We start from the raw sequence: 22,491 nt of genomic DNA, 5'->3' as shown, positions 1-22,491 counted from the left end.
TGACACCAGCCAATTCCCTCATCACCCGCGGATGAAGGTCATCCAGGCCCACTGACTTGGATACATCTAAGCCCTCCAGGTCTATATCTAAGCCCTCCAGGTCGATGATCTGCAAGGTCCCTTTCAGCCCCTAACAATCTATGAGTCTATGAAAATGCAACCATTGGCCCAAGGGCACTGTAGACCCATGGCACATCACTGGTTGGGGTACCATGGGGCTGGGGCCAGTGGTGGTGGCAGCTGGAAGGAGCTGCCACCACGTGGGCTTCCTAGAAAGGTCAGTCCAGCCACGGAGCCTCCCCAGCTCCAATGCATGCCCAGGGGGTGGCAAGACATGCCACAGGCAGATGGTGCGGAGCAGGCATGGGAAGGTCTGGGGTCAGAGCTGTGCGCATGGGTTCTGGCTGATCTGCTCTTGCTAGGGTGAGTCCAGAGTAGATGTGGGAAGTGGCTGGCGCTGCATGTTGTTGGAAGTGGTGGGGAAGCACTGCAGGGCATGCAGGATCCAGGCTGTTGTGGGGCAGGGGTGGGTGCTGACCAACTCAGGGGGATGTACAAAGAGGGGGGCTCCCATGTACACCCCACCATACACACAAACCCTCCCCCATAAACCCCCAAACCACACCCTCCCACACCAACAACCACACACACTGCACACCCTCCCCCTTACCCCTTCAAACCCCTCACTCCCACACCTTTCCCCATACACACCTCCCCCCCGCCCACACACACACACTGTGTGCCTCTGGGGGGAGTCACACTCTCTCCTATGTGCACACACTCCATCACACACACTCACCCACATCCCACCATGCACACCTCACACCCACCCTCCACACACCCCTCCAGCCACCCTCCCCTCCACACCCCCCCACAGTCCCTTACAAACCTCATACCCACCCACACATCCCCATAAACATCCCCCACAAAGCCCCCATACACCACCCATATCCACACATACCCCCACAGCCTCTCCCACATCCCACATACACATCCACACACAGCCCCCCCACAAACTCCATACCCACCTACCCATGCCCCCTCCTGTACCCCCCACCGCAATATACAATATACAAGGGTAAGAATTCATTTTGAGCTATTATGCAATCACTTCTATATACATGACACAAACACACACAAATCAGGACAAAATATTTTTTTTTAAATAAAATTAAAATAAGGTATTGTGGATGTTTGATTTTTCGTATATAATTTGTTTTATTTTTCTGGTTCCAAGATGGCAGACCCCATTCCTAAAAAGAGTACTTCTGGGGCAAGGGAAGAGACTTCAAGTGGCGAAGTTCAGGGGTTGGGGTGTAGGATTTCTGGTTCCAAGAAGGTGACTGTAGCAGGGCACTAAGGTGCCTGCTACTGATAGTGGTACTTTGAGCTCAGCTGCCAGTCACCAGGTCAGCACAGGTGCAGGCTGCCGGGGCAACCAGATTGGGTCAGCTGACCAGAAGGGGGCAGGACCTGGCCTTTATAAACAGAGAAGGCTGAGGCCAGAGTCGGTCCCCCTCTGGCAGCTTGAGGAGTGGGAGCTCTGCCAGAGCAAGCAGGGCAAACCCAGTAAGGAAGCCGATGGCTTGAGTGGTGTTGGCATGGCGTTACGGGGTGGAGAGAACCCTGATAGATACGAAAGAAGGATAGCTAGGTTGGCTTAAGGTTTACATTATAGCTGGGGGGGCTTTGCATTTTGTTTGGTTATGGTTATCGTTACACCGGAGGACCAGGCAAGGCTGTAGGGGTGGAGGAGGCCTCATCAGGAGCTCCCCAGTAAGGTGGCGATAGAAGGGCAAGGCCCCGGCATGGGTTACGAGAACACAGGAGATAGGTCCCGGTGCAGCGAGGGCCGTGGGAGAAGTGAGGGGGCACCTGTGAGGGAGCAGCTCCGGTACAGTAAGACCCCGTGCTAAGGAGGCCAGGAAGGCAGCCTCCCATTAATGATATACCAACAAGACGTGGCGGGCGAGACAGAGGGTGCATTCAAGACCCAATTTGGCACGGTAGGTAGGGGCGCTAGGGGAGGTCACGACACCCCTAGGTCGTCCTGCCACAGTGACCAAGGGGTGGGGCACCTGCCAAGGGGCAGGGTTACCCTTGTGGCCCTTGAAAGCTCACCAAAACTAATTAAGATGCCCTTCAGCCAAAATAATTGTCTGCCTCTGCCATAGAAGGAACTGTATTTGAAACACAGAATAAACTGTTATTGGCCATGTGGATGGGAGCTCCTGCTTTCAGGCAACTCCCTCTATGAACTCCCCACAACTGTCACTAGGCAAAATGATAATAAAAACATATTTGGTTGTCACATGGTTCATATTGTAGCAGACGAGTCTTAACTATGATTAATATCTTTATGTGAGATTTAATATCCACTATTTAACTGGTGAACCCGTCCCCAGCTGCCTTGGGATACAAGAAGCACTCTTAAAGTACTTAGTAACATTACAAAATTTGCCTCATTTCATCTTTTTATTTGATTTTATTTTATTTTACATTTAAAATAATAAATACACATTTCCCATGCTTGAGGTACCTTGTCAGTATAAAATATATACAGTGTAATTAAAATGATCAGCTTCACAGAGGTTATCATCCTACCTTCATCATTTAGGAAGCACTCCTTCAGTCCTCTCCAAAACACCTCTCAAACAGGTGGCTTTTTCAGTATGCAATCAAGTCACCAAATGTGGACTATTAGTGGGAAGTCGGAAGAATCATCTGCTTCCAGTCCCCTCCTTATTTCCTATGAAGTAGTTTGTACCTCAAAGGACATATGGAAGAAACCACTCCCAATACCCCTGAATGCTGAGTTTGTCACTGCACAGAGCTGTTTGGGAAAGAGGAAGGTTCCTTCTTCTCTTTTGTCCTTTCACATACGCACAGAAGGTAGGGACACATTCACCCATAGTTTGTAAAGCATTCAGAATGAGGTACTATGGAAATGCAACATAGTGTAACTTGCTGAACAATTACAACCCTGTATTTTGGTAACAGACATAATAAACATATTTGGGCTTTGCACATTATCTGAAAGCTTAGTGACACTGATTAAGAAATACAATCTTTGTATAAAATCTGGAAGCACCATCAGTATATAACAGCTTACTGTTCCTTCCTCACAGAAGAGGTAGTAAAGTGAATATATAACAAGGCAGTCATGTGTTATTTCTGGATAGAATCATATAAAATATGCAAGAATAGGCTGTAGTGTATTGTATATGATTATACTATATTGTATACAACATTATACCCAGAAACTAGATGGACTGCTGAAAAGATTAATACCTGGTTTTAGTAATAACGAGAGAAAGGAAGAGACTCATGAAAAATCCTACCAAGACCACTGTCCAGTTAAGGCTTGATTCTTCTTTGATTTACACAACTATAAATCAAGATTGAATCCCCTGAAGTTATCAGACCAAATGCATTTCAAATCAACTGTGTATGAGAGAAGAATCTGGTGTATACAATGTAACCATGTCAATCCAGTCATATGCATTAAATGCCCAGGTCAGGAGAACATTTATTGTTATAACACCTAATTAAGTTATTAAGCAGGAAGTCCTGACTCCTATAAAATGTGCAAATTACAGAAAAATAGCAAATTTGTAGGTACAGCATACAAGGTTCTTGAGGTAGTATGATATTTATCTGGAACAGATCCTGAAGTGGCGTGAGGGCAAATGTAGCTATATTCCAGCTGATTCTGTTGGTGATCTGGTCTTCAGGGCCACACTGCATGCAGCAACTGAGACAGCTTCCTTTTCCTAAGTATGCATCTCTGGTTGATACAGTCAAAGACACACACAAGGCTAGAAGCAGTCAAGTGAATTTCATCAGTGTGTGTGTTGTGTTTCAAGCATACTTCTTAATACATTTTTAAGATTAACAAACTAACTTGCAAATGGGGTTCACCTGTTCCAGATGACAACAGTTAAACACTGCCAGACAAGATATATCTCAAGATAAAGAACTCACTGTGGGCCTGATCTCAAGTCCATGGTCATAAATAGTTGTCCGCCCATTGATTTTTACCTACTTTTATATAAGGCTTCCTCGAAAACTTAAGAGAGTCACTCTCTTTGCATCTCATTTATCTGTTTGTTAAACAAATATAATATACCTGTGTGTTTTGTGACACATGACAGTCTATCAACTGACTCCCTCCAAATTTCCTCCTTCTATCATGGGTTTCCTTTACTTGTGATAACACTCGATTTCCTGGAATGCTTATGTGAGCCAAGACGGAGAATCTGTTTGTTTTCCTATTGTAACACAAAAGCTTTGTCATAACTGGAACCTAGGAGGGGAGGCAACTTTACTTGGCAAACAAACGTGTATTAAGTGCACTTTGCTTGAAATGTTTATACTTTGTTCTTGAAAAATATGCTGAGAAGATGAGCACTAGAGCAGAGAATTCAGCTTTGAAGTTCAAGTTTGAAGGAGGAATGTGAAAAACCACTCAGTGACCTTTTAAAAAAAAATTCAAATGCATTCTGAAGGCAAAACATTTGCTTTGTATGGATATTTTAATAGCTTGGGGGGAGTCAACTGAAGGAAAAAAGCTATGACCGGTACGCCAGAGTCCAGAGAAGAGGCAACTAATCCAAGGCAAAGAATTTACCTCAACACTCCTCAATTTGCTGAGGGTTTTTAACAGGGGACTCACAGGTACTCCCATGATCTCTCTCCATCCTATTGCTGTGGCCTAAATACAGCAAGGTCATTAGAATTAGGTACTATGGGTAGTTTCATTGACTTCATTTGGATTATATAGGGGTTTAACATTAGGCATATGCTTAAGCACTTGGCCGAGTTGAGGCTTGTATGATTCCTAGTAATTCTAGAAGGAGTGCCAGCATCAAAGAAGCAGCAGTGAGCTGGAGTTTCTCCTAAAGACACCCTGTGAAATATAAAGAGGCAGAAAAATATTATAGGTCTCAGGTGCTTGGAACATGGAGAGTAACTGCAAGCTTAGCTTATTTTTTGTAACTATTTCATAGGTGTCAGTGGGGAAGTCTTTGTGGAAGCTTGAGAAGAAAGGAGGGGAGGAGGTAACAGGTAACCAGCAGAGCTGGGAAAAAAGTTTCTGAAATTAGATGTAACAATTTCATTTAAATTTTGAATTGTTGTGAAAAATGTGAGAAAAAGTTGACAATATTCTGGGTAATTAAAAATATAGCTAGCTGTAGTGAATAATTCAGAGACCTATTAAGACCAGAAAAAAAAAACTTTAAAAGGAGTAGAGGAGAGTTAATGATTGTCTAAAACTTAAGTCTTTATCTCTGAAAAAATGTGTGCGCTTTTAGCTAAGCATGTGAGTAGTTTCACTAATATTACTGAGATTGCCAAAGGAGTAAGTTAAGTGTACACAGCTATTTGTAGGATAAGGACCTAGAGCAGAGAAGGATAAAAAAAAACAGAGAATAATTTATACACAAGGGGAGGTGTAGATTAAAAATAGATAAAGGAGAATGTCAAGTATATTTTTAAAGGGAAAGAGTAAAGCAGAAAAATAGATAAGTAAAAAAAGCCCAAAGAAAATAGGCAGCGGTATCAAATACAAGAAAATAAACATCAATCTTTAAATTATTCTTGAAGGCATAGATTAGAACATACATAAAATGAATTAAACTCAGCTTGCTAAACTTATTAAGCAGGGGAAAATTGAATATTAAAAATGAGAAGAGCTCAGAATATGGGTCTTCACTGGCACAGAGTTAAACTTGTCTTCTAGTTTTAGATTGTAAGTTCTTTGATCTAATAATTTACTATAGGGCCATTGTAGGCTCCATTGATTTAAATAGGCATTGTATCAGGCCTTGTGTTTGTACAGCACTAAGCTCAGAGGAGTCAGATTCTGATAAACTAATCACCTCAACATTAGCCAACATGTTACCAGAGTATCACAAGTGGCATGAGCAGTCTCCATGTGTGGCATGTAGGAGATTGGAAGGGAGCAAGGAGCATAGTAGCAGATGGGGCAGGGAGCAGGAAGCAGAGCATCCAATTGAGAAGGTAGCACAGGGTAGGGAGCAGAAAGCAGAGCTACAGATTGGACAGGGGAAAGGTATTATTGTGGCACTCAGGGAGGACACAGGGCTTAATTTGTGGCATGCCTACCAAATAGATTGGCCCTCCATTACTTAGGATATGTCTGCACTGGTATTTAGGGTCAACTTTGATCATAGGAGACACATGCCTTCTGAGGCTGAGGGGACACAGGTGGAGCAGGGACCATCTGGAGGCAGCTGCGGTGGGGTTGGGGGTCTCCTCTGTAGCCTGATGCTGAGCCCAGAAGTGCTGGTGGCACACCTGGCACTTCTTTGAGTGTGCACCTGTGCTCTGCCTGCACTCCTGCCCATCATCTAAGCTGAGAACACTCACTCTCAGGGGTGGCACCGGCATTCTCAGGATAAATGAGAATTTATTCCCTATGACCTTGATGGGCCAAGCCATTTGAGCTACACCTCCTCCTCTATATCTACCTTGTAGTCTCTACCATTGTTCCTTAAACAGAGCCCTTCTAGGAATTAGTTTGTACATAACTAATTCCTCCTTCTTTGTGTCATTCTAGGTGTAGGAAGTACAGACAGGAAATGGGGGACAGACAGCCAGAAGTCCAAAACAAGCTGTTGTAGAATTGTTGCTGGTAGATTTACTATGCTTGAGATCTATAGTACATGGCACCCTCCTAAACTTACTGTAGAGAGGGGAAGGCTAGGAAGAGACAGGGGGCAGAATCAGCCTTATATCCTGAAATTCAGCAGAGCTTCTACAGTAAAGTTAGACTGCTGTTGTGGGTTTACAGAGTAGACTGTTGGAGGGCATGAATTTAGAAGATGCCTTAAAGAAGGTTCTTTCTAGCACTGTAGGTCTAGTCTTAAATGCTATCACAATGATTCTGTTCCTGTACTGGGCTTTGAACAAGAACATAGTTATTTCCAGAATCCAGTTGGAGACAGGCAGGTTATATGGCAATGTACTAAAATAGTCAGCTTATTTTTTAAACTAGCCTAGTTGCACAAGCTTCCTTGGGACTACCATGGATAAAGGTAAATAGGGAGGAAGTTTCTGAAGTATCTTGTATCTTACATCATATTTTAGAAGAAACAGTTGATTTTCTTTACTATTACAGTGATTAAATTGGCAGCACGGAGCTAAATGTTTACAAGCTAAACATGCAAACACTGACAGTGTGAATGGTGAAATTTAAGAAGTCAGATTTGATATATAAAATGTCCATGCTTAGCCTAAGATACACTGTATAGGCCCCCCAATATGACAGATCCTCAGCTAGTTTTCACTGATTTCTAGATGGCACTTGATGTTTTCCAAAATAATAATAATAAAACCCCCCCTAATTTTCATTTTTTGTAATTAGGGCTACACCTATGACATACAATATAGATTATATAATTGTATCGGTAGCTAGACTATTAGAATTTCATATCTTCTTGGCATTATTTCCCAATGCTCGTTAAGAACAAATACAGTTACTATGAGACACCATATGTAGAAATTGATGATACTACTAGTGTGTAGCATTGTTCTTTCCATTCTTTAATAAACAGAAACAGTTAAGCTCATATGTTATATACAAACACTCTCCTTTCTAAGAAGGAAGTTCAGAATTTTTATTTAGGTTATCTACAATACATTTGTTTTTACTTCATTGATACTCTAGTTTAATTAAAGCCACCCCTTCCTAGCTTGGACCATTTTTGTCTAGTTATAAACTGGCATTTATTGTAGGTAAAATATGAATGTAGATGAATCCTCACTATTTGGCTCTCCTTTTAGGACAAGCTAATCTTTTGAGGAAGGGAAAGTTTATGAATAATGGCTATTTGGTGCCACCTAGTGGTTAATGGAGTATTATAACAGGTTTAATTGTACATGTATCAGTTTTAAGGACATTGTCACGGGGAGAAACAGAGGGGTGGACCCTGAGAAGCCAGGGGGGAACCCTGGGGTCAGGAACCCTCCAGAGAAGGCAAAAGTAAAAGGAAAGAAACAAAAAACTTCTTGCCTGTAGCAGGATCTGTGGCGAAGCCGAAAATGGAGGTGGGACCTGAGCGGCTCGTTAGCTATGCCTTTATACAGCTGCAGCCAGTGGATAACACCAGCAGCAGGAGCCAGCCGAAGGATATAAAAAGAGCCACTGGCAAAGAAGGGGGAGAGCGACCTGCAGGGACCTTAACAGGGAGGTTCCTCCCAGAGCCCCGACAAGGGGAAAAGGGGTGGGAAGCTGCCTCTCCCAACACAGGGGAACACAGTAAAGCCTGCCACAGGAACAATGCTGCCGGCGGCAGCACAGGGAGTGAGGAAGCTATTGTCCTCTGCTCAGACCGGGGAACCAGCCCTGCAGACTGGAAAGAATGGAGGAAGGGTGATGCCAGGGGCTACTACTGGGGAGCCAGAAGGATCAGCAGCCACAAGGACGCCAGACCAGGTGGGATCATCATGGGCTTCGGTGGACTTAAGGAGATGCCCCAGGTGGGGGACGAAGGGCATAAGCAGCATGAAGGGCTGCAGAAGATGGGCCCCAGTGGCGTAGAGCCCCCCCCGATGAGGGATGTGTGGGAGGTGTGCAGAGAAGGGCCGCCACGGGTCCAGTGAGCCCACAGGTGGGTCGAAGAGTGAGGAGGAGAGCGTTGAAGCTGGCAGTCTAGCCAGGTCCTAGTTTATGGCTGCCTAGGGACCTCAGGCATCTGAGGCCTGACATTGTTGAGCTAGCCATGAGTATAGAGGGCAAGACGGCAGAGACCTTCCCCTTTTTGTGCACATCTTCATATTTTCTTTTTTTTTTGATAATGTTTCTTTTGTTTCCCACCTTTGGAGGGGTTGTGGTGCAAGGTATCTAGGGACCAGGTGTTGCTGAAGACCAGGAGGGGTGCTATCCCCTAGGAGGCCAGGCAGTAGTAAGCACTGTGGGCAGAGGTAGGGTTAAGCCCCGCAGGCTGATACAATCATCCCCAGCGAGCACCTGCAGAACCCCAATGGTCAGAGAAACCAGCCGAAAGACATCGTGAACCTGTCAAGGTAGGGTGTAAGGGCGAGGTAGAGGGGAGGTGGAGCCTAGCAGAAGATCGTCATTCAGCTGTCCCATACTCAAGAGAACCCCAGCAGTGAGACATCCCACCACTGGAATAAGATAAAAAGTCGTGGCAGGCGAGACTGGGGAGAGACTACTCAGGAGAGAGAAATCCATTCGGCGGGACAGCAGGCATGGACAGGCAAACACCCCGAGCATGTGGGGCTGTGCGGTGCATGACTGCATGTTGGAGACCAGACGGGCACAGACATTTTCAATAGTTACTCAAGTCAAGCTAAACAGCCAAATATAACCATGTTGTTTTTGTTTGAGAGTATGCACAGAATATATTTAGAACAGATTTCTCTTCAAGGTTCAACAACATTTAACATGAAGTTGCTTCTGCTACAGAACTCTGTTTCCCACACTGATCTACATAAAACTTTGTTTCTTCACTATACCAGAGCAAAAGATTTTTTTTAGCTTCCCATGACTGGATTTGGTATATAATGCTAGGCCGAAGTAAAGATAGGGTCAGTGTATATCTCCAGAACTGCATTCAGTTCTCAGTTTGCAGGAAGATGCATTAAAACCAATGGGAATTGTGAGGAGATAGTGGTGTTGGTTATGGTTCTTGGAAAGCAGTTGATGAAAACAAAAGAATTTTTAAAATTATAAAATACAGATTCAAAATGCATCTCGCTGTTAACAAGTGCTGTGTATATAATACAGTGCAAATTGCTGCAGAAATTTAGAATGTTCAAGAGCTGGGCAAAAAAATCAGACTAAATTATGATTTGGAGAGCTGAAAATTGCTTGTCAGAGGAAGGCAGTGCAACATGAGCAGAATTGGGTGGAAGTCATGAGCCAAATTTGGAAGGTGTGTGTAAAATGGCATAACATACTGTTTATATCCATTTACATCCACTCTAAAGGGATTATGTTATTGTAGAAGAAGCCAACATATCCTCCATTAAATATGATCTCTGATTTAAGCCATCACATCTACAGAGAACAGAAACAGATACAGGCCCATAAGGGCTCTGTGCACTTTTTACAGGGCTGTAATTTAGAGCACTTTTTATAGCACTGTAAAGTTACAGTACTCTTAAGCATGACAGAAGTGCAGTGTTTGATGGGGGAAGGGGACCTTTGAGCCTCCTTGTACATTTCAAGCTAGGAAGCAGGAGTCCCTCCACAGTGTCCTGGAGCTTCTCCATTGGTTAGAAATTTGACCAGTGTACAGAAGTTATTTAACGTGCTGTAAAATACAGAGCTTCAAATGTAATGCCTCATTTAACAAGGGTTACTTTAAAGCTCTGTACCTATTTTTAAAGTGCTGTAGAACCATGCACTTCTGTTAAGTCATGGTAATAAAGCACTTTAAATGGCAAAAAAATACAACTGCTGTACAAAATAGGTACCTAAATGCAATCCTATTTCACTCTGCTTGAATCCCTTAGAAACAGTTAATGCAAAAAGTGTGTGTAACCTTCTCTTCCATGCTGTTTTTTTTCTGAATCAGTCCTAAGGGTAAGATGAAGGTGTGTTAAAATAGTATGGATTTCAAAATAATATTACAAATGAATGGGTTTCTAGGGCTTGGACAGGGTGGAATAACACTTAGATGGCTCATAGGTGGAATAGAAACTGGTTCGTACTGTTCTCAGGGACACTGAGGAAGAACATTGACCATTAGTCTTTTCCATACCTCCATAGAAAGAGTGCAGATGTCTGCACCTTTGCAGGATAAGGTTAAATCCCAGACCATCTCCTTTATCTTCTTTGAGACTACAGATAGCACACCTTGGGCTATTTTTTTTGTTCAGGATTGGTAAGGGACCATGGGGCTCCTTTTGTTCCCTTCTAGTGCATCTGTGCAACAAACTTTTCTGTCCTGAATTTGCAATTTCTCTTTTAGTGTATATTTTGTGTAATGTAATATGTAATGAAATGTGTAATACCATAGAATACAAATACAATAAGTGATGAAAAAAAAAGCAGACTAAATGCTGAAGTTCTTACAGAACCCTAACTTTCACTAAGAAACTTCTAAGGGCAACTTCTAGCTGTGTAAAGAAGTCTTGTCTCTACTGAATTCTCACTAGCAAAAGGACCATTCATTCCAATGATTTTAATAAGGTCAAGATTCCTCCCATTATCCCTGAGCCATACTGATAACTAGAACAAACATTTTGTTAAAGATAAAGAGAAAAACATGTTGTTTTACAGTCTTTTAATGTCTGGAGAAAAAACGTCTTATTTAAAATTTTGTGGCTTATATTTTTAAAAGACTGTAAATTATTCACACAAATCCACTTAAAAATGTATTCCTATGCATTATGACGAATACAGATCAGTTTTTGGACTACAGAAAAATGTCACTTGCATGCATTCCTCCAAGGTTGGAAGAAAAGGTTAATATATGGTAGCAGAAGAGCCATATACTTCTTCAATCCATATGTAAATCTTGTGCTCTTATGCACATGACCAATTATTCCATGTTGGTAACTTCTGTCTAGAAAGAACATTTTGTAATTAAAGGCTTTTAAATGCTGAAAACTAGTATGAGATAAAATCATGAACACTGTAGAGTCTTCAGATGAATAATACCTATTTACAGTATTTTGGAATTCAACAATAGCCGATACTGAATATCTAATCCCCTCCACATTGGTGTGGGTTGGCATTAGTTGAGTCACTTGTTGCTATTCAGTAAGAGCTCCTTCTTAGAGAAGGTATATTAAAAAAAAAAATCAATTGAGAAATCAATACACCTTACCCAAGTTATCAGAAGTGCTCCAGATGCTTAAGTTGCTAAATAGCATTTGATTCAAGTAAAATATATTTCACATCCTTTGTGTAAAAGCGAGAGTTAGTTTATACCCCTCCTTCACCCCCATTACTGATTGCACTCTGGCATCAGTTGATAAGGAATTTCAACATCTTTTGAACTAAAATTGCTTAGCATTTTTTTCTGGAAAAATGTCTAAGAATCACTTCAGAAATTATGGGAAATCAAGCCATATAAAATGCTTTTTAATTTTATTTCCCAAATAAAGTGGTATAAAAAACCAGCATAATGAAGGGCTAGATGAGAGATCCCTAGAAGTACTTTGAAAAAGCAACAGTCAGTGAAGTGGAAAAATGAAGGAACAGAGACTGGATTTCACAGTAAACTGTTTCTATTGGATTTCATCTCTAGATATTGCACTGATATTTTATGTGCATACAAATTATATTTCATGGGAGCACTAAGGGGTAAATTAACAGTGCATTGCACATAGATCAGACATGCAAATGATAACAATGGGAGGTAAACATGTAGAAAATGTATCCCGAAATCAGCACGCTGTTAACACTTGGGCAAACAGGAGCATCAGAAAAGCATTTTAAGACCCTATTATATATTTTGCAGGAAGATCCAAAGCTTGTGGTATTTAGATAATTCTATTCTCAAATTCTCTCATCAAGGCATTAGTCTTTAATACCAATCCAAAAAGCACATTTTAAAAAGTCAGTTGTCATAGTAAATACATGAACAAGGAACATCCAAGGACAGAATGGTTTTTCAGAATGCTATTGGGCTACAGAGCCATCCACATATGGGCACAAATCATGTCTGGTCAGCAGTGACCAAGGAATGCTGGTGGTAGCTATCTGAAAGCAGTTAATTGAAAGTGCCTTTCAGATGTCTACCACTAGTGTTCCTCAGTAGTGGTTTCAGTTCAGCTCCCAGAGTACAATAGCTATATGAATATATATAAACCCCCACCATCAGAATTTAAACTAATCATAATATTGGTAATGCCTTGGTCACAGTATTAATACTGCTACAGTATTAATACTGTAATACCTTAACAACTCTAGAGTGGCCAAGATTTGAATGGCCATGCAGACTAATCTACTTTAGTTAGTCTATAAAGTGCAAATCTACCCTGCCTTCATGCAGACTAATGTCAGACAAGTTTGGGGGCTTTTCTACATGCATTATTTGCTCTGTTGTAAACATGACTGTAGCAGTAAAAAGAACCTTGTCCATATGAAACAATTTCTCAGTATGACATAATTGGCAAATTACTTGGATGTTTTTATTCCTGTTGGAATCAGCAGAAGTATCATATCACAGTTACATTTCAGTAATGTTTGTCTGGTTGTATCTGTGCTGCAAGCTAATTTTGTAGTTCTCAGCTGCCTTCCTATATTACCTGCACTCTCCTGTGCCCCAGCGGTCTGTATATCTGTGGGTCTCTACTGCTCTGGGTCATGTTGACCAGATGCCACCTCCTATTCGAGGACTGGCATACAGCCATATTTGGTCCATTTGTACTTGCATGTTCCAGGAGTTAGCATACTTAGCAAGTATACTTACTATTTTGTTCCCTGCTATCTTGCAATTCTAGCTGCCATGAGCCTGAAGTTCTGGGTCTCCTCACTCTTTTTGAAGAAACACAGATACAGGAATTTATGGAAACTAGAGCCAGAAATAGAAGTTTTTTGAGGGAAATTCCAGAGATAAGTACAGACAGTCAAAAAGCCCGAGGCTGAATCAATTCAATGTCTGCAGGTTAGTCCAAGCTACACAGATTGAACAGATAAGCAAGTGAACATGCATTCACTTTTGATTTTGGAAATGCAGCCACATGCCTGCAGTGCCTTGGCCAGAAGCCAGAGGATGCTAGAGCACACCTCCTTGACTGCCTGGAGCAGACAGCTTGAGCCAAGGCTAGCCTGTCTACTGTACAAAGCATCTTGGAATGCTGGAAGACTGTGAGTTAACTTGAATCTGGAGCGGATCTTGGACAGAAGGTGAATAAACTGCTTTAATCTAAATCAGTTAAGTAAGATACTATATCCATCCAGGTTTATCTTAAATCAGTTTTGACCATTTTGAAAGCAGTTTATGTGCATTGAATTTCTGTTGGTTTCCAGTCACTTATACTGGTTTATATGTAATTTCTGTCCTAAGCCTAAGAAGAGCAGGTTCACAATGAGATTTCAGGTACCGTTGTATTTAAATAAAGGATATGAAGAGAGCTTCAAGAAAGCAAAGAACAGAAACTATGGCTCCATCAGTGCTTCAGTCACGTCTATAATATAAGGAGATGGACAGGATTCTGGCATAGTGCACAATATCAACCCATGTTCCATGTCAGACACAGCTGATGCACAAGAGGATACTGATAATTATGAGACTAATGACTACACGGACATGTGTCTCACAGCCAAGAGCTCTTCAATACACAGGGGTTAAACTGAGACCCTATAGAGACTGATCTGAATGCTCAAGCACTCTACCATGCTGCCAGCCAGCCTTCTGTCCCTGAAAGCACTCCACCAACAACATTTCAGCAGAGACCAGGAAGCTGCATTGTGTTTGCTTTTATTAAAAGTTCTTGGTATCACAAACTGTGACATACACTTAATATTATTTTTATTACAGGTCTTCCTTTGTGGGTGGATGTGAGCTATTTCTTTTTCTGAGTCTTGTACCCTTCTTTTGAGTTCCAGTCTTTCTCTGTGTACTCAAAATGGGGACTGCATTTGACAGGAATGCAGCAGCTGGCCTGCCTGCCTCCAACCAGACACCCCTTTCTCCTCTCCTTCCCACTTCCACTGATCATCAAACCACATCCATCACATGCTTAAAACGGTTACTGGATTTTACCAGAATACAACAGCTACCCCACTCCAGAACATCCACACTGGTGGTCAGAACACCTAGTTGTAGTTTTCTTTCCCAGTTCTCTTTTCCATCCTCTTGAGTCACTAGCATTCACTGCAAAACAGTATTACTAGCAGAGCAAATTTTGAGTAGTTTTGGAAAAGGATACAGAATTTTAGATATAGAAAATACTTCAGTGCATATCTTGAACACTGCAATGCATAACTACTTTCTCTCTGGTTCTTGAATAGGTAGATATACCCAGCCAGTTAGAAACAACATCAGGAATTATTATTCTAGTGATAACAGCAATCCCTATCTTGCTGAACTTTCCTTAACTTTCAGAAATAGGTAGTTTCTTTATTGTTTGGCCCCATGGATCTGTTAGGAATGTCATTGGAAATACAAACTGTCACAAGCCTGGCCTAATCAGGTCCTCAACGCATTCATGTACAATGCCCTAGAATTGCTATTCACTAGTACCCAAGTGCTATTGCCTCTTTCCCCATCCATGTCATTTCTGTGAAATGCAATACAACAGAACAGTAATCCAACATACCCTGTGCAAGCATTAGTCAACCATGCAGTACTAGCAAACTTTATTAACTATGGAGCTTCTCTATGCTACCTTTCCAAAGTACACGAGATTAAAGTTGGAAAAACAATGTCTCATCTCCAGAGTCACCAGATCTGAAGATGGCATCTCAAAAGTGTCAGTAAAAAGAAAAAAATCTTTCTGCTACCAAGGAAATGGAGATAGTGAACAGTAAATGCTCATTACTATTATAATTTTACAATGTCTGAAACTGAGACAGCTAGGTCATCAAGGACAACACCATTATCAACTGCCCAATCTCTGACAAATGTATGAGTGTGGGGAAGGGGAAAGAACAACTCAAGGAGAAATATTTATTGACTTTTTGGAAGCCCCTGAAAAATGAGAGAAGATAGCTTAGAAATGGAGGAGGTTTTTCAAGGAATAGAAGATAAAGGAAGACCTTTTTGCAAGAAAAAGGAGGGAAGACCTCCCTTTGACCAAGGGCCTCCTTGTGGCCAGGGATGTGCAGAGAGGAAGCTCACTGGGATCAGGAGAGAGTGGAGCCCTGCTGTGACCCAGCATATTGCAGAAATTGTCAGAGAAATGCAGAGATAATGAACAGGCAACCACTGCTGGAGAACTTGATTCATCAAAGCTACCCCTCACTTTCTACCCTCTTTCTCTGCTTTTTGGCATTCCAGTACAGTTGCATCATAAACTCCAATGCCAAAATCAATACCAGCTCTTGTTCTACAGACTCTGGAGAACTCATCCTACACTGGGATTACCATTTTACCATGAGAAAGCACACCAGCAGCTTCTTACTGCCTGGGGTATAAAACAGCAGCTTCTGGGAGCCGAGTTCCATTCCAGTTCCAAGATCCAAGGCTGGGAAAACAAGCATCTATGTGCTTACTTAAAGCTTATGCAAAATGTACCTTGTTTTAGTCAAACCTCCCCTGTGTACACTGTTTACACAGAATTTAAGAATTTGCACATGTGGGGAAAATAAAAATGATTTTGTTCAGATTTGTAATCTCTAATAAAACTATGTGGGAAAAATGAGATGGACAACTTAAATTAGTATTTATTCTTGGGGTTTTTTTTGAAGAAATGAGGAAAATGGATCTCTTTATGAATGGGAAATTTTAAATACTGGGCTAATGAAAAAAATTCTTGTTTATATCTAAAAATGTGTAGCTTGCCCCTCATATATAGTTGCATCATTTGCACAAAGAATAAGGGCTAAAATCAGATAGAATTCCCCTGTTTCATTTTATTGTCCAGTGCTTCACTTTTTTTTATATTATCATATACTATGTTCTGATTTTAATTTTGTGTAAACTGATAGAATGGAAAATGTTATGTTTTTAGTAAAAAAATACAATTTATATAAATGTTATCTTATATATAATATTTTGATTGTTCATTGCATTGTACTGTATTATTTTGGTAAAAGCTGTAAAATGAACTACTACTACAACCTTTACCCCAAAGCCCAAGTGTTGTTGTATAGGGAAAGGTCATTCTCTATTCTTTAAAATTCACTGTGACAGGTCCATGCCCAGTGCAGCCATTGAAAGGCCATGGGCGTGTCCTGCTCACCTGGTCATGATGCACTTGGCTTTTCTCTCTTGCCACAACCTTATTGTTCTTCCAGCAGAGCCCTTACTTGTATGGAAGTGATATCAGTTGTTCCCTGGTAGCCCTGGTGCAGTCTCATTGATGTAGCTTCTGTGGGGCTGCTACTCCCTTACACTCCACCCCTTTCTACTTGGGTGTTATTTCTGGACCCTGGTGATGAGGTGGGTGACAATATGATTCTCTCTTCTCCTTTAGGTATGCAATGAGAACCAGGACCACACATGCCATGGTTGTGCCTCTCTCTCAGGAAGCACAAGAGAAACAGGTAATATAATTTAAATAGCTCACATGTTGTCCCAGCTGCCTGCGGAGGGTTTAGATCGAGAGTGTGGTCGGGGGTAGAAAGGTAAGAAAGATTTATTGACTTAAGAAAAACACAACTACACGTAGTAACAAGACAAACGATGACAGACAAAAGCAATTTGCATTGGCAACTTATCGGCAGTCCCTCCGATGCCTGATACACATCAAGCTTCTCTTTCCATAAAGTTCAGCGAGGTCAGGCGTCCCCAAACAACGCTGTCTGAGGGGTGCCAGGAAGAACCCTGGAATGCAGTTCTTGGGCTCTTCGAGGTCCATGGGCCCACTGATCCAGGCAACAGCTAATTAATCCTTTTCACAGAGCTGCATTTTCCTTCTGAATGGTTTCCAGATATTTCAGCTAATTTATAGCTTCTGAAAGAGATTGATAACGTATGACCACTTAGATTCCTTTTTCTTCAACTGTCCTTAGACTGACCAATAGCAGGAGAAGCCTTGCATTCCTTTGGTAAGGTAATTTTAACTGTACCACAGGGCCTTACTACTTCTAGGCTTTGCTAAATTTACTAGGCCTTACTTTATACAAGGCCTTACTACATCTTAAACTATAATTAGGCTTTTAGCAACAACTTATAGCTTAATATCTAAACAAATACAGAAAAACACTTGGTCTAATCTTCAAAGAGCCTTCAGCAAGCACTTTTATCACACAGACATACTTTTCAGCGGCCACATCTGTCAGCTGGGCAGGGCAGTGATGCTTTGGTGCTCAGAGGTACCCCTTTACCTGGGATGTGAGTCTTAGCCTGGTGCCCTTTGCATCACTTCTGACCTTCCTGGTCAGGCTCCTTTCAATTCCTGGCCAGTTACTCCTCTCATGCGGGCTCTCCCTGCTCACTTACCCAGCAAGGTATGATGCGGCCCTGAGCTGGCCCGTGCCATGACTGCATGGAGATCAATCTCTGGCTAGCCACTTGCTGGGGTGCTTGTAGCCTGTGGGCCTTCCCACTGGAAGCATTGTGTTGGGTGGCCATTTTGCTGCAGCCCCTCCGGCAGTTCCCCTTCCAGCTCCTCTGAGCTGCTCCCTCTGTGCTTCATTTGACCTGGATCACCCAACATGGGCTTTTGGGTGAGGAATGAATTCTTGCTGCATCTGGGGCACGGGAATCTCAGGCTCTGGCAGCATGGAGAGTGTCTGGCTCTCCAGCTGATGGGAGATACACAACTCTGCTTCTGGAGTTTCAGCATGCACTCTCTGCTCTCTTTCTTCTAGATAGCTTATTTTTTAGCCCATCTTCCTCAGGCTCCAGAACAATCAGGACTTCTCTCCTAGCTGGCATGGTGCCACCTGGACTGATTATAGCCTGACCACCTTGGACCGAGGTACTTTGAACCAAGCGCACATGTAATCCCTCCAATGGGAGCGTAGACTCCTTCTGCGTCACAGGCTCATGATGACTACCCATGTCTTGGTGGGTTAACAGCTTGGGTGTGGCCCTGTTACATTCACACAGGTCCCCAAACATGAGTAAGAAGCCACTGATATGCACAATGTCTCTCTTCTACATCAGTAAGCCTTGGCATTCCAATAGCACATATAATGAAATCACATCTAATGCATTCTTAGAAATTCATAAAGATACATACAAAATAATGCCTCCACGCACCTAACCCCATATAGTATAGCAATGACCTAACACCTAGAGTGAAATCACATGTAATGTTCTTTTTAAACCTATTAAAGATGTACTGAGCATGCTAATGAATGCCTCATGACTCTCCTTGGTCTAGTACCACTACCTCATGATTCCCCTTCAGTCCAGCAGCACTGTACAATCACTCCAGTATCCCACATCTTCAGATGTTTTCAAAAGCATCTCAAAATGTTACATAAACCACAAAACATTTTGTCCTTTCCTCAAGGTATGCATAACAGGCATCTGTGATAACCTGGCTCTCATGATTGTCCTTTAGGAGAGAGTGTCTTTTAGGCTGCTCATAGCATGGTGAAAATCTCTTAACCTCTGCATCTCAGTCCTTGATGAGGTTGTCTATTGTATTTATACTTGCCATGCAGAACACAGCAGGCAGCTCTAATCTGAGGCAACTATTGGTCATCAGCTTCCCTTGTCTTCTAGCTAGTGACTGCCACACAGCATTCAGCCTACAAAAAACACAGGTGCCAAAGCTGCTGGGGATCACAGCAGGTTTTCTTGCAAAGCTGGAGCTATTCAGTGGCCACATTTCACATAACATCTGTGCAAGCCACAGTGCAGCTGCCCAGCCACCATCACTGCACAAATTAATTATGGTCTGTTAAGAATTTGAAAATGGTGCTGGCTACTCCAAAAAGAAAGATAGATCAAGGAAAGGAACGATATGATTCTATGAAGGTTTTGTTATATGATTGCCTAAGATCATAGAGGACTAGGCTTCAGGAGGTCCCTGCCAGACCCATATTCTTATTTTTTAAATGTTGCCCCTGGAAATGAAACTGGGCTCTCTGCTTAACTTCTAGGTAGCCCACTTACTGTGTGCATGTGCAAGACTCCCCAGCAGTGCAAAGGATTGTGGCTCCAAAGCTAGGCACATTATCTGGAGGAAATCCATGCAGATTGCCCATTTTTCCCCCCATGGCTTGTAGTGAAGTAAAAGCCAGCTCTTCATTTGGATGTAGCCACTATGTTCCAGTCAGTAAGCAGGAGATGCAATCAAGCTTTACCTTTCAAAGAAAATCCTTCCATCCCTTCCTCCCTCAGATGAGCCGTAGGTGAGCTAAACCACTACTCTGTGATCTTTATAAATCATGTGGATTTCTAGTATTGCTAATTAGCAGCTTTCAGACTAGAAACTAACTCCACTTTTAAGATGCAAAGTTTTGAGCTGCTGGTTAATTTCTCTCTTATTTCTTCCATTCAGTTATTACCACCCAAACCCATTATTTAGATTACAGTGTAAATTTACAGCAACATCCGCTAGCAGTTTTAGGTTATATTTCTGCTTTGATCTCCCAAGTAAGAACAATTGAACTACAAAAATAGCAAAATTCAACTTTTCTTACATAGATGTTGTCTCTTAGATACATCAAAGTGCCATTCTAGTGACCTTTTAATGTATTGGTTCGGCAGGTTGGATCTTGAAGTTTTGTCTTTGCTTTTGTTTGCAATAATAGCCTAAGGTTAGGTATCAATTATGCAGTCCATGGGCCAGATCCAGCCTGCGGCAATGTTCAGTCTGGCCTGGCAGGTTACCAGAAGTTGTGGAGTAGAGCTAGGGTATGGTCTACCACAGAATTTGGGGTCCCTGAGTCCCAGTGAATCTGGCCACCAGTAGTAATGGGGTGAACAAAGACTGTTCAGCTAAAGCCTTGCTTGCCCTGTGGCCACTTGGCCCCACCACTAGACCCCATTAGACACTGGCCACTGCTGCAAGCCCTGTGAGAGCCCCACAGTCTGGATCTGGCCCAGGGCCTGGGTGAGTTTGATATCCATGGCCTAAGATATTGCATTTTTACAAGTAAATGTATTAGTAGGGGCCTTGCTTTTTAGGGAATCCCTTTTAATCATCTGACTGTGTCCTATCTGATAGATTTCCTATGGTCACTGATGGGAAGGCATTGGTGGGTGCTGGCTTTTATATTTATGGAACAGATAGCTATTATTCCATCTTTATCTTTGGCATTTGCATATTTTCTCCTTGTTATTCATTTTGACAAATTTAATGGCAATCTGCTTAAAGAACACTCAGAAACTGAAGACATCCAGTGGCCTCTGGATAACATACTAGTAAGTGGGGACCTCAATCCTGACCTGTTTTTTACATTTACTTTTACACTCTTTATAAAACAACCAAAAACATTCCCTGAAAAATTGCTGCTAATTTCCTAGAGGAGTATGTGCCGGCTCGTTATGACTAGGATGTCCCTCATATCTTTGGGTGATAATTCAAGGAAACCCTGGGTATATCTACACGTGTGCTTTACTCCTGAATTGACTAATTAGTTCCACAGTAAAGTGTCACCACAAACATGTGCATCTATGCATGTGCCAGTACCATAGAAAATTAAGGTTAGAAGGGACCTCAGGATGTCATCTAGTCCAACCCCTACTCAAGGCAGGACTAGCCTCAACTAGATCATCCCAGCCAAGGCTTTATCTAGCCAGGTCTTAAAAATCTCCAAGGATGAAGAGTCCACAACCTCTCTAGGCAACCTGTACTAGTGTTTTACTACCCTCTTAGTGAGAAAATTCTTCCGGCATGACTTGCCCTTGGTAAATCCATAGCGACTCTTTCTAATCACCTTCTTCTCCTCCACATGCTTAGTCTATAGTTCCCTAGATCCTTCTTTTTCCCTTTCTTAAATATAGGCACTATGTTTTTCCTTTTCCAATCATCTGGGTCCTCCCCTGATCACCATGAGTTTTCAAAGATGATGGCCAGTGGCTTTGCAGTCATATCAGCCAACTCCCTCAGCACTTTGGGTGCACCCTGCCCGGCCCCATGAACTTGTATATGTCCAGCTTTTCTATATAGTTCCTAACCTGTCTTTCACCAAAGTTGGCTGCTCATTTGATCCTTAAACTGTGCCACCAGGTGCAGTAGTCTGAGAGCTGACCTTGCCTGTGAAGACTGAAATGAAAAAGGCATTGAGTACTTCAGCCTTTTCTGCATCCTCTGTCACTAGGTTGTATCCCCCATTCAGTAAAGGACTCACACTTTCCCTGACCTTCCTTTTGTTACCGACATATTTGTAAAAACCCTTTTTGTTACCCTTCACATCCCTTTCTAGCTGCAACTCCAGTTGTGCTTTGGCCTTCCTGACTTCAACCCTGCATGCCTGAGCAATACTCTTATACTTCTCCCTAGTTGTTTGTCTAAAGTTCTACTTCTTATAAGCTTCCTTTTTGTGATTTAGTTTACTGAAGAGTTTCCTGCTCAGCCAAGCTGGTCTTCTGCCATACGTGCTAGTTTTCCTGCACATTGGGATGGTTTGTTCCTACACTCTCAGTAAGCCTTCTTTAAAGTACAGCCAGCTCTCCTGGACTCCTCTCCTTCTCAGACTGGTTTCCCAGGGAATCTTGCCTATGAGTTCTCTGAGTGAGTCAAAGTCTGCTTTTCTGAAGTCCAGGATCCTTACTCCGCTGCTCTCCATCCTTCCTTTCCTCAGGATCCTGAATTCAGTTATCTCATGGTCACTAATTCCCAAGTTTTCATCTACTATACTATATCCCCCACCAGTTCTTACCTGTTTATGAGCAGCAGGTGAAGAAGGGCATGGCCCCTAGTTGGCTGCTCCAGCACTTGCACCAGTAAGTTGTCCCCAACCCCCTCCAAAAACTT

At 42.3% G+C, this 22,491-nt stretch overlaps 1 pseudogene; it reads right to left on the bottom strand.

Moving 5' to 3' along the window:
- The window catches only part of LOC109315986, a 69,766-nt pseudogene extending 47,799 nt beyond the window's left edge, over positions 1-21,967 (bottom strand).
- Between the last annotated feature and the right edge of the window lie 524 nt (positions 21,968-22,491).

Source organism: Crocodylus porosus, unplaced genomic scaffold, assembly GCF_001723895.1.
Source record: "Crocodylus porosus isolate Cpor-Errol unplaced genomic scaffold, CroPor_comp1, whole genome shotgun sequence".
Classification (NCBI taxonomy): domain Eukaryota; kingdom Metazoa; phylum Chordata; order Crocodylia; family Crocodylidae; genus Crocodylus; species Crocodylus porosus.
This window is presented reverse-complemented; position numbering and strand designations above follow the sequence as displayed.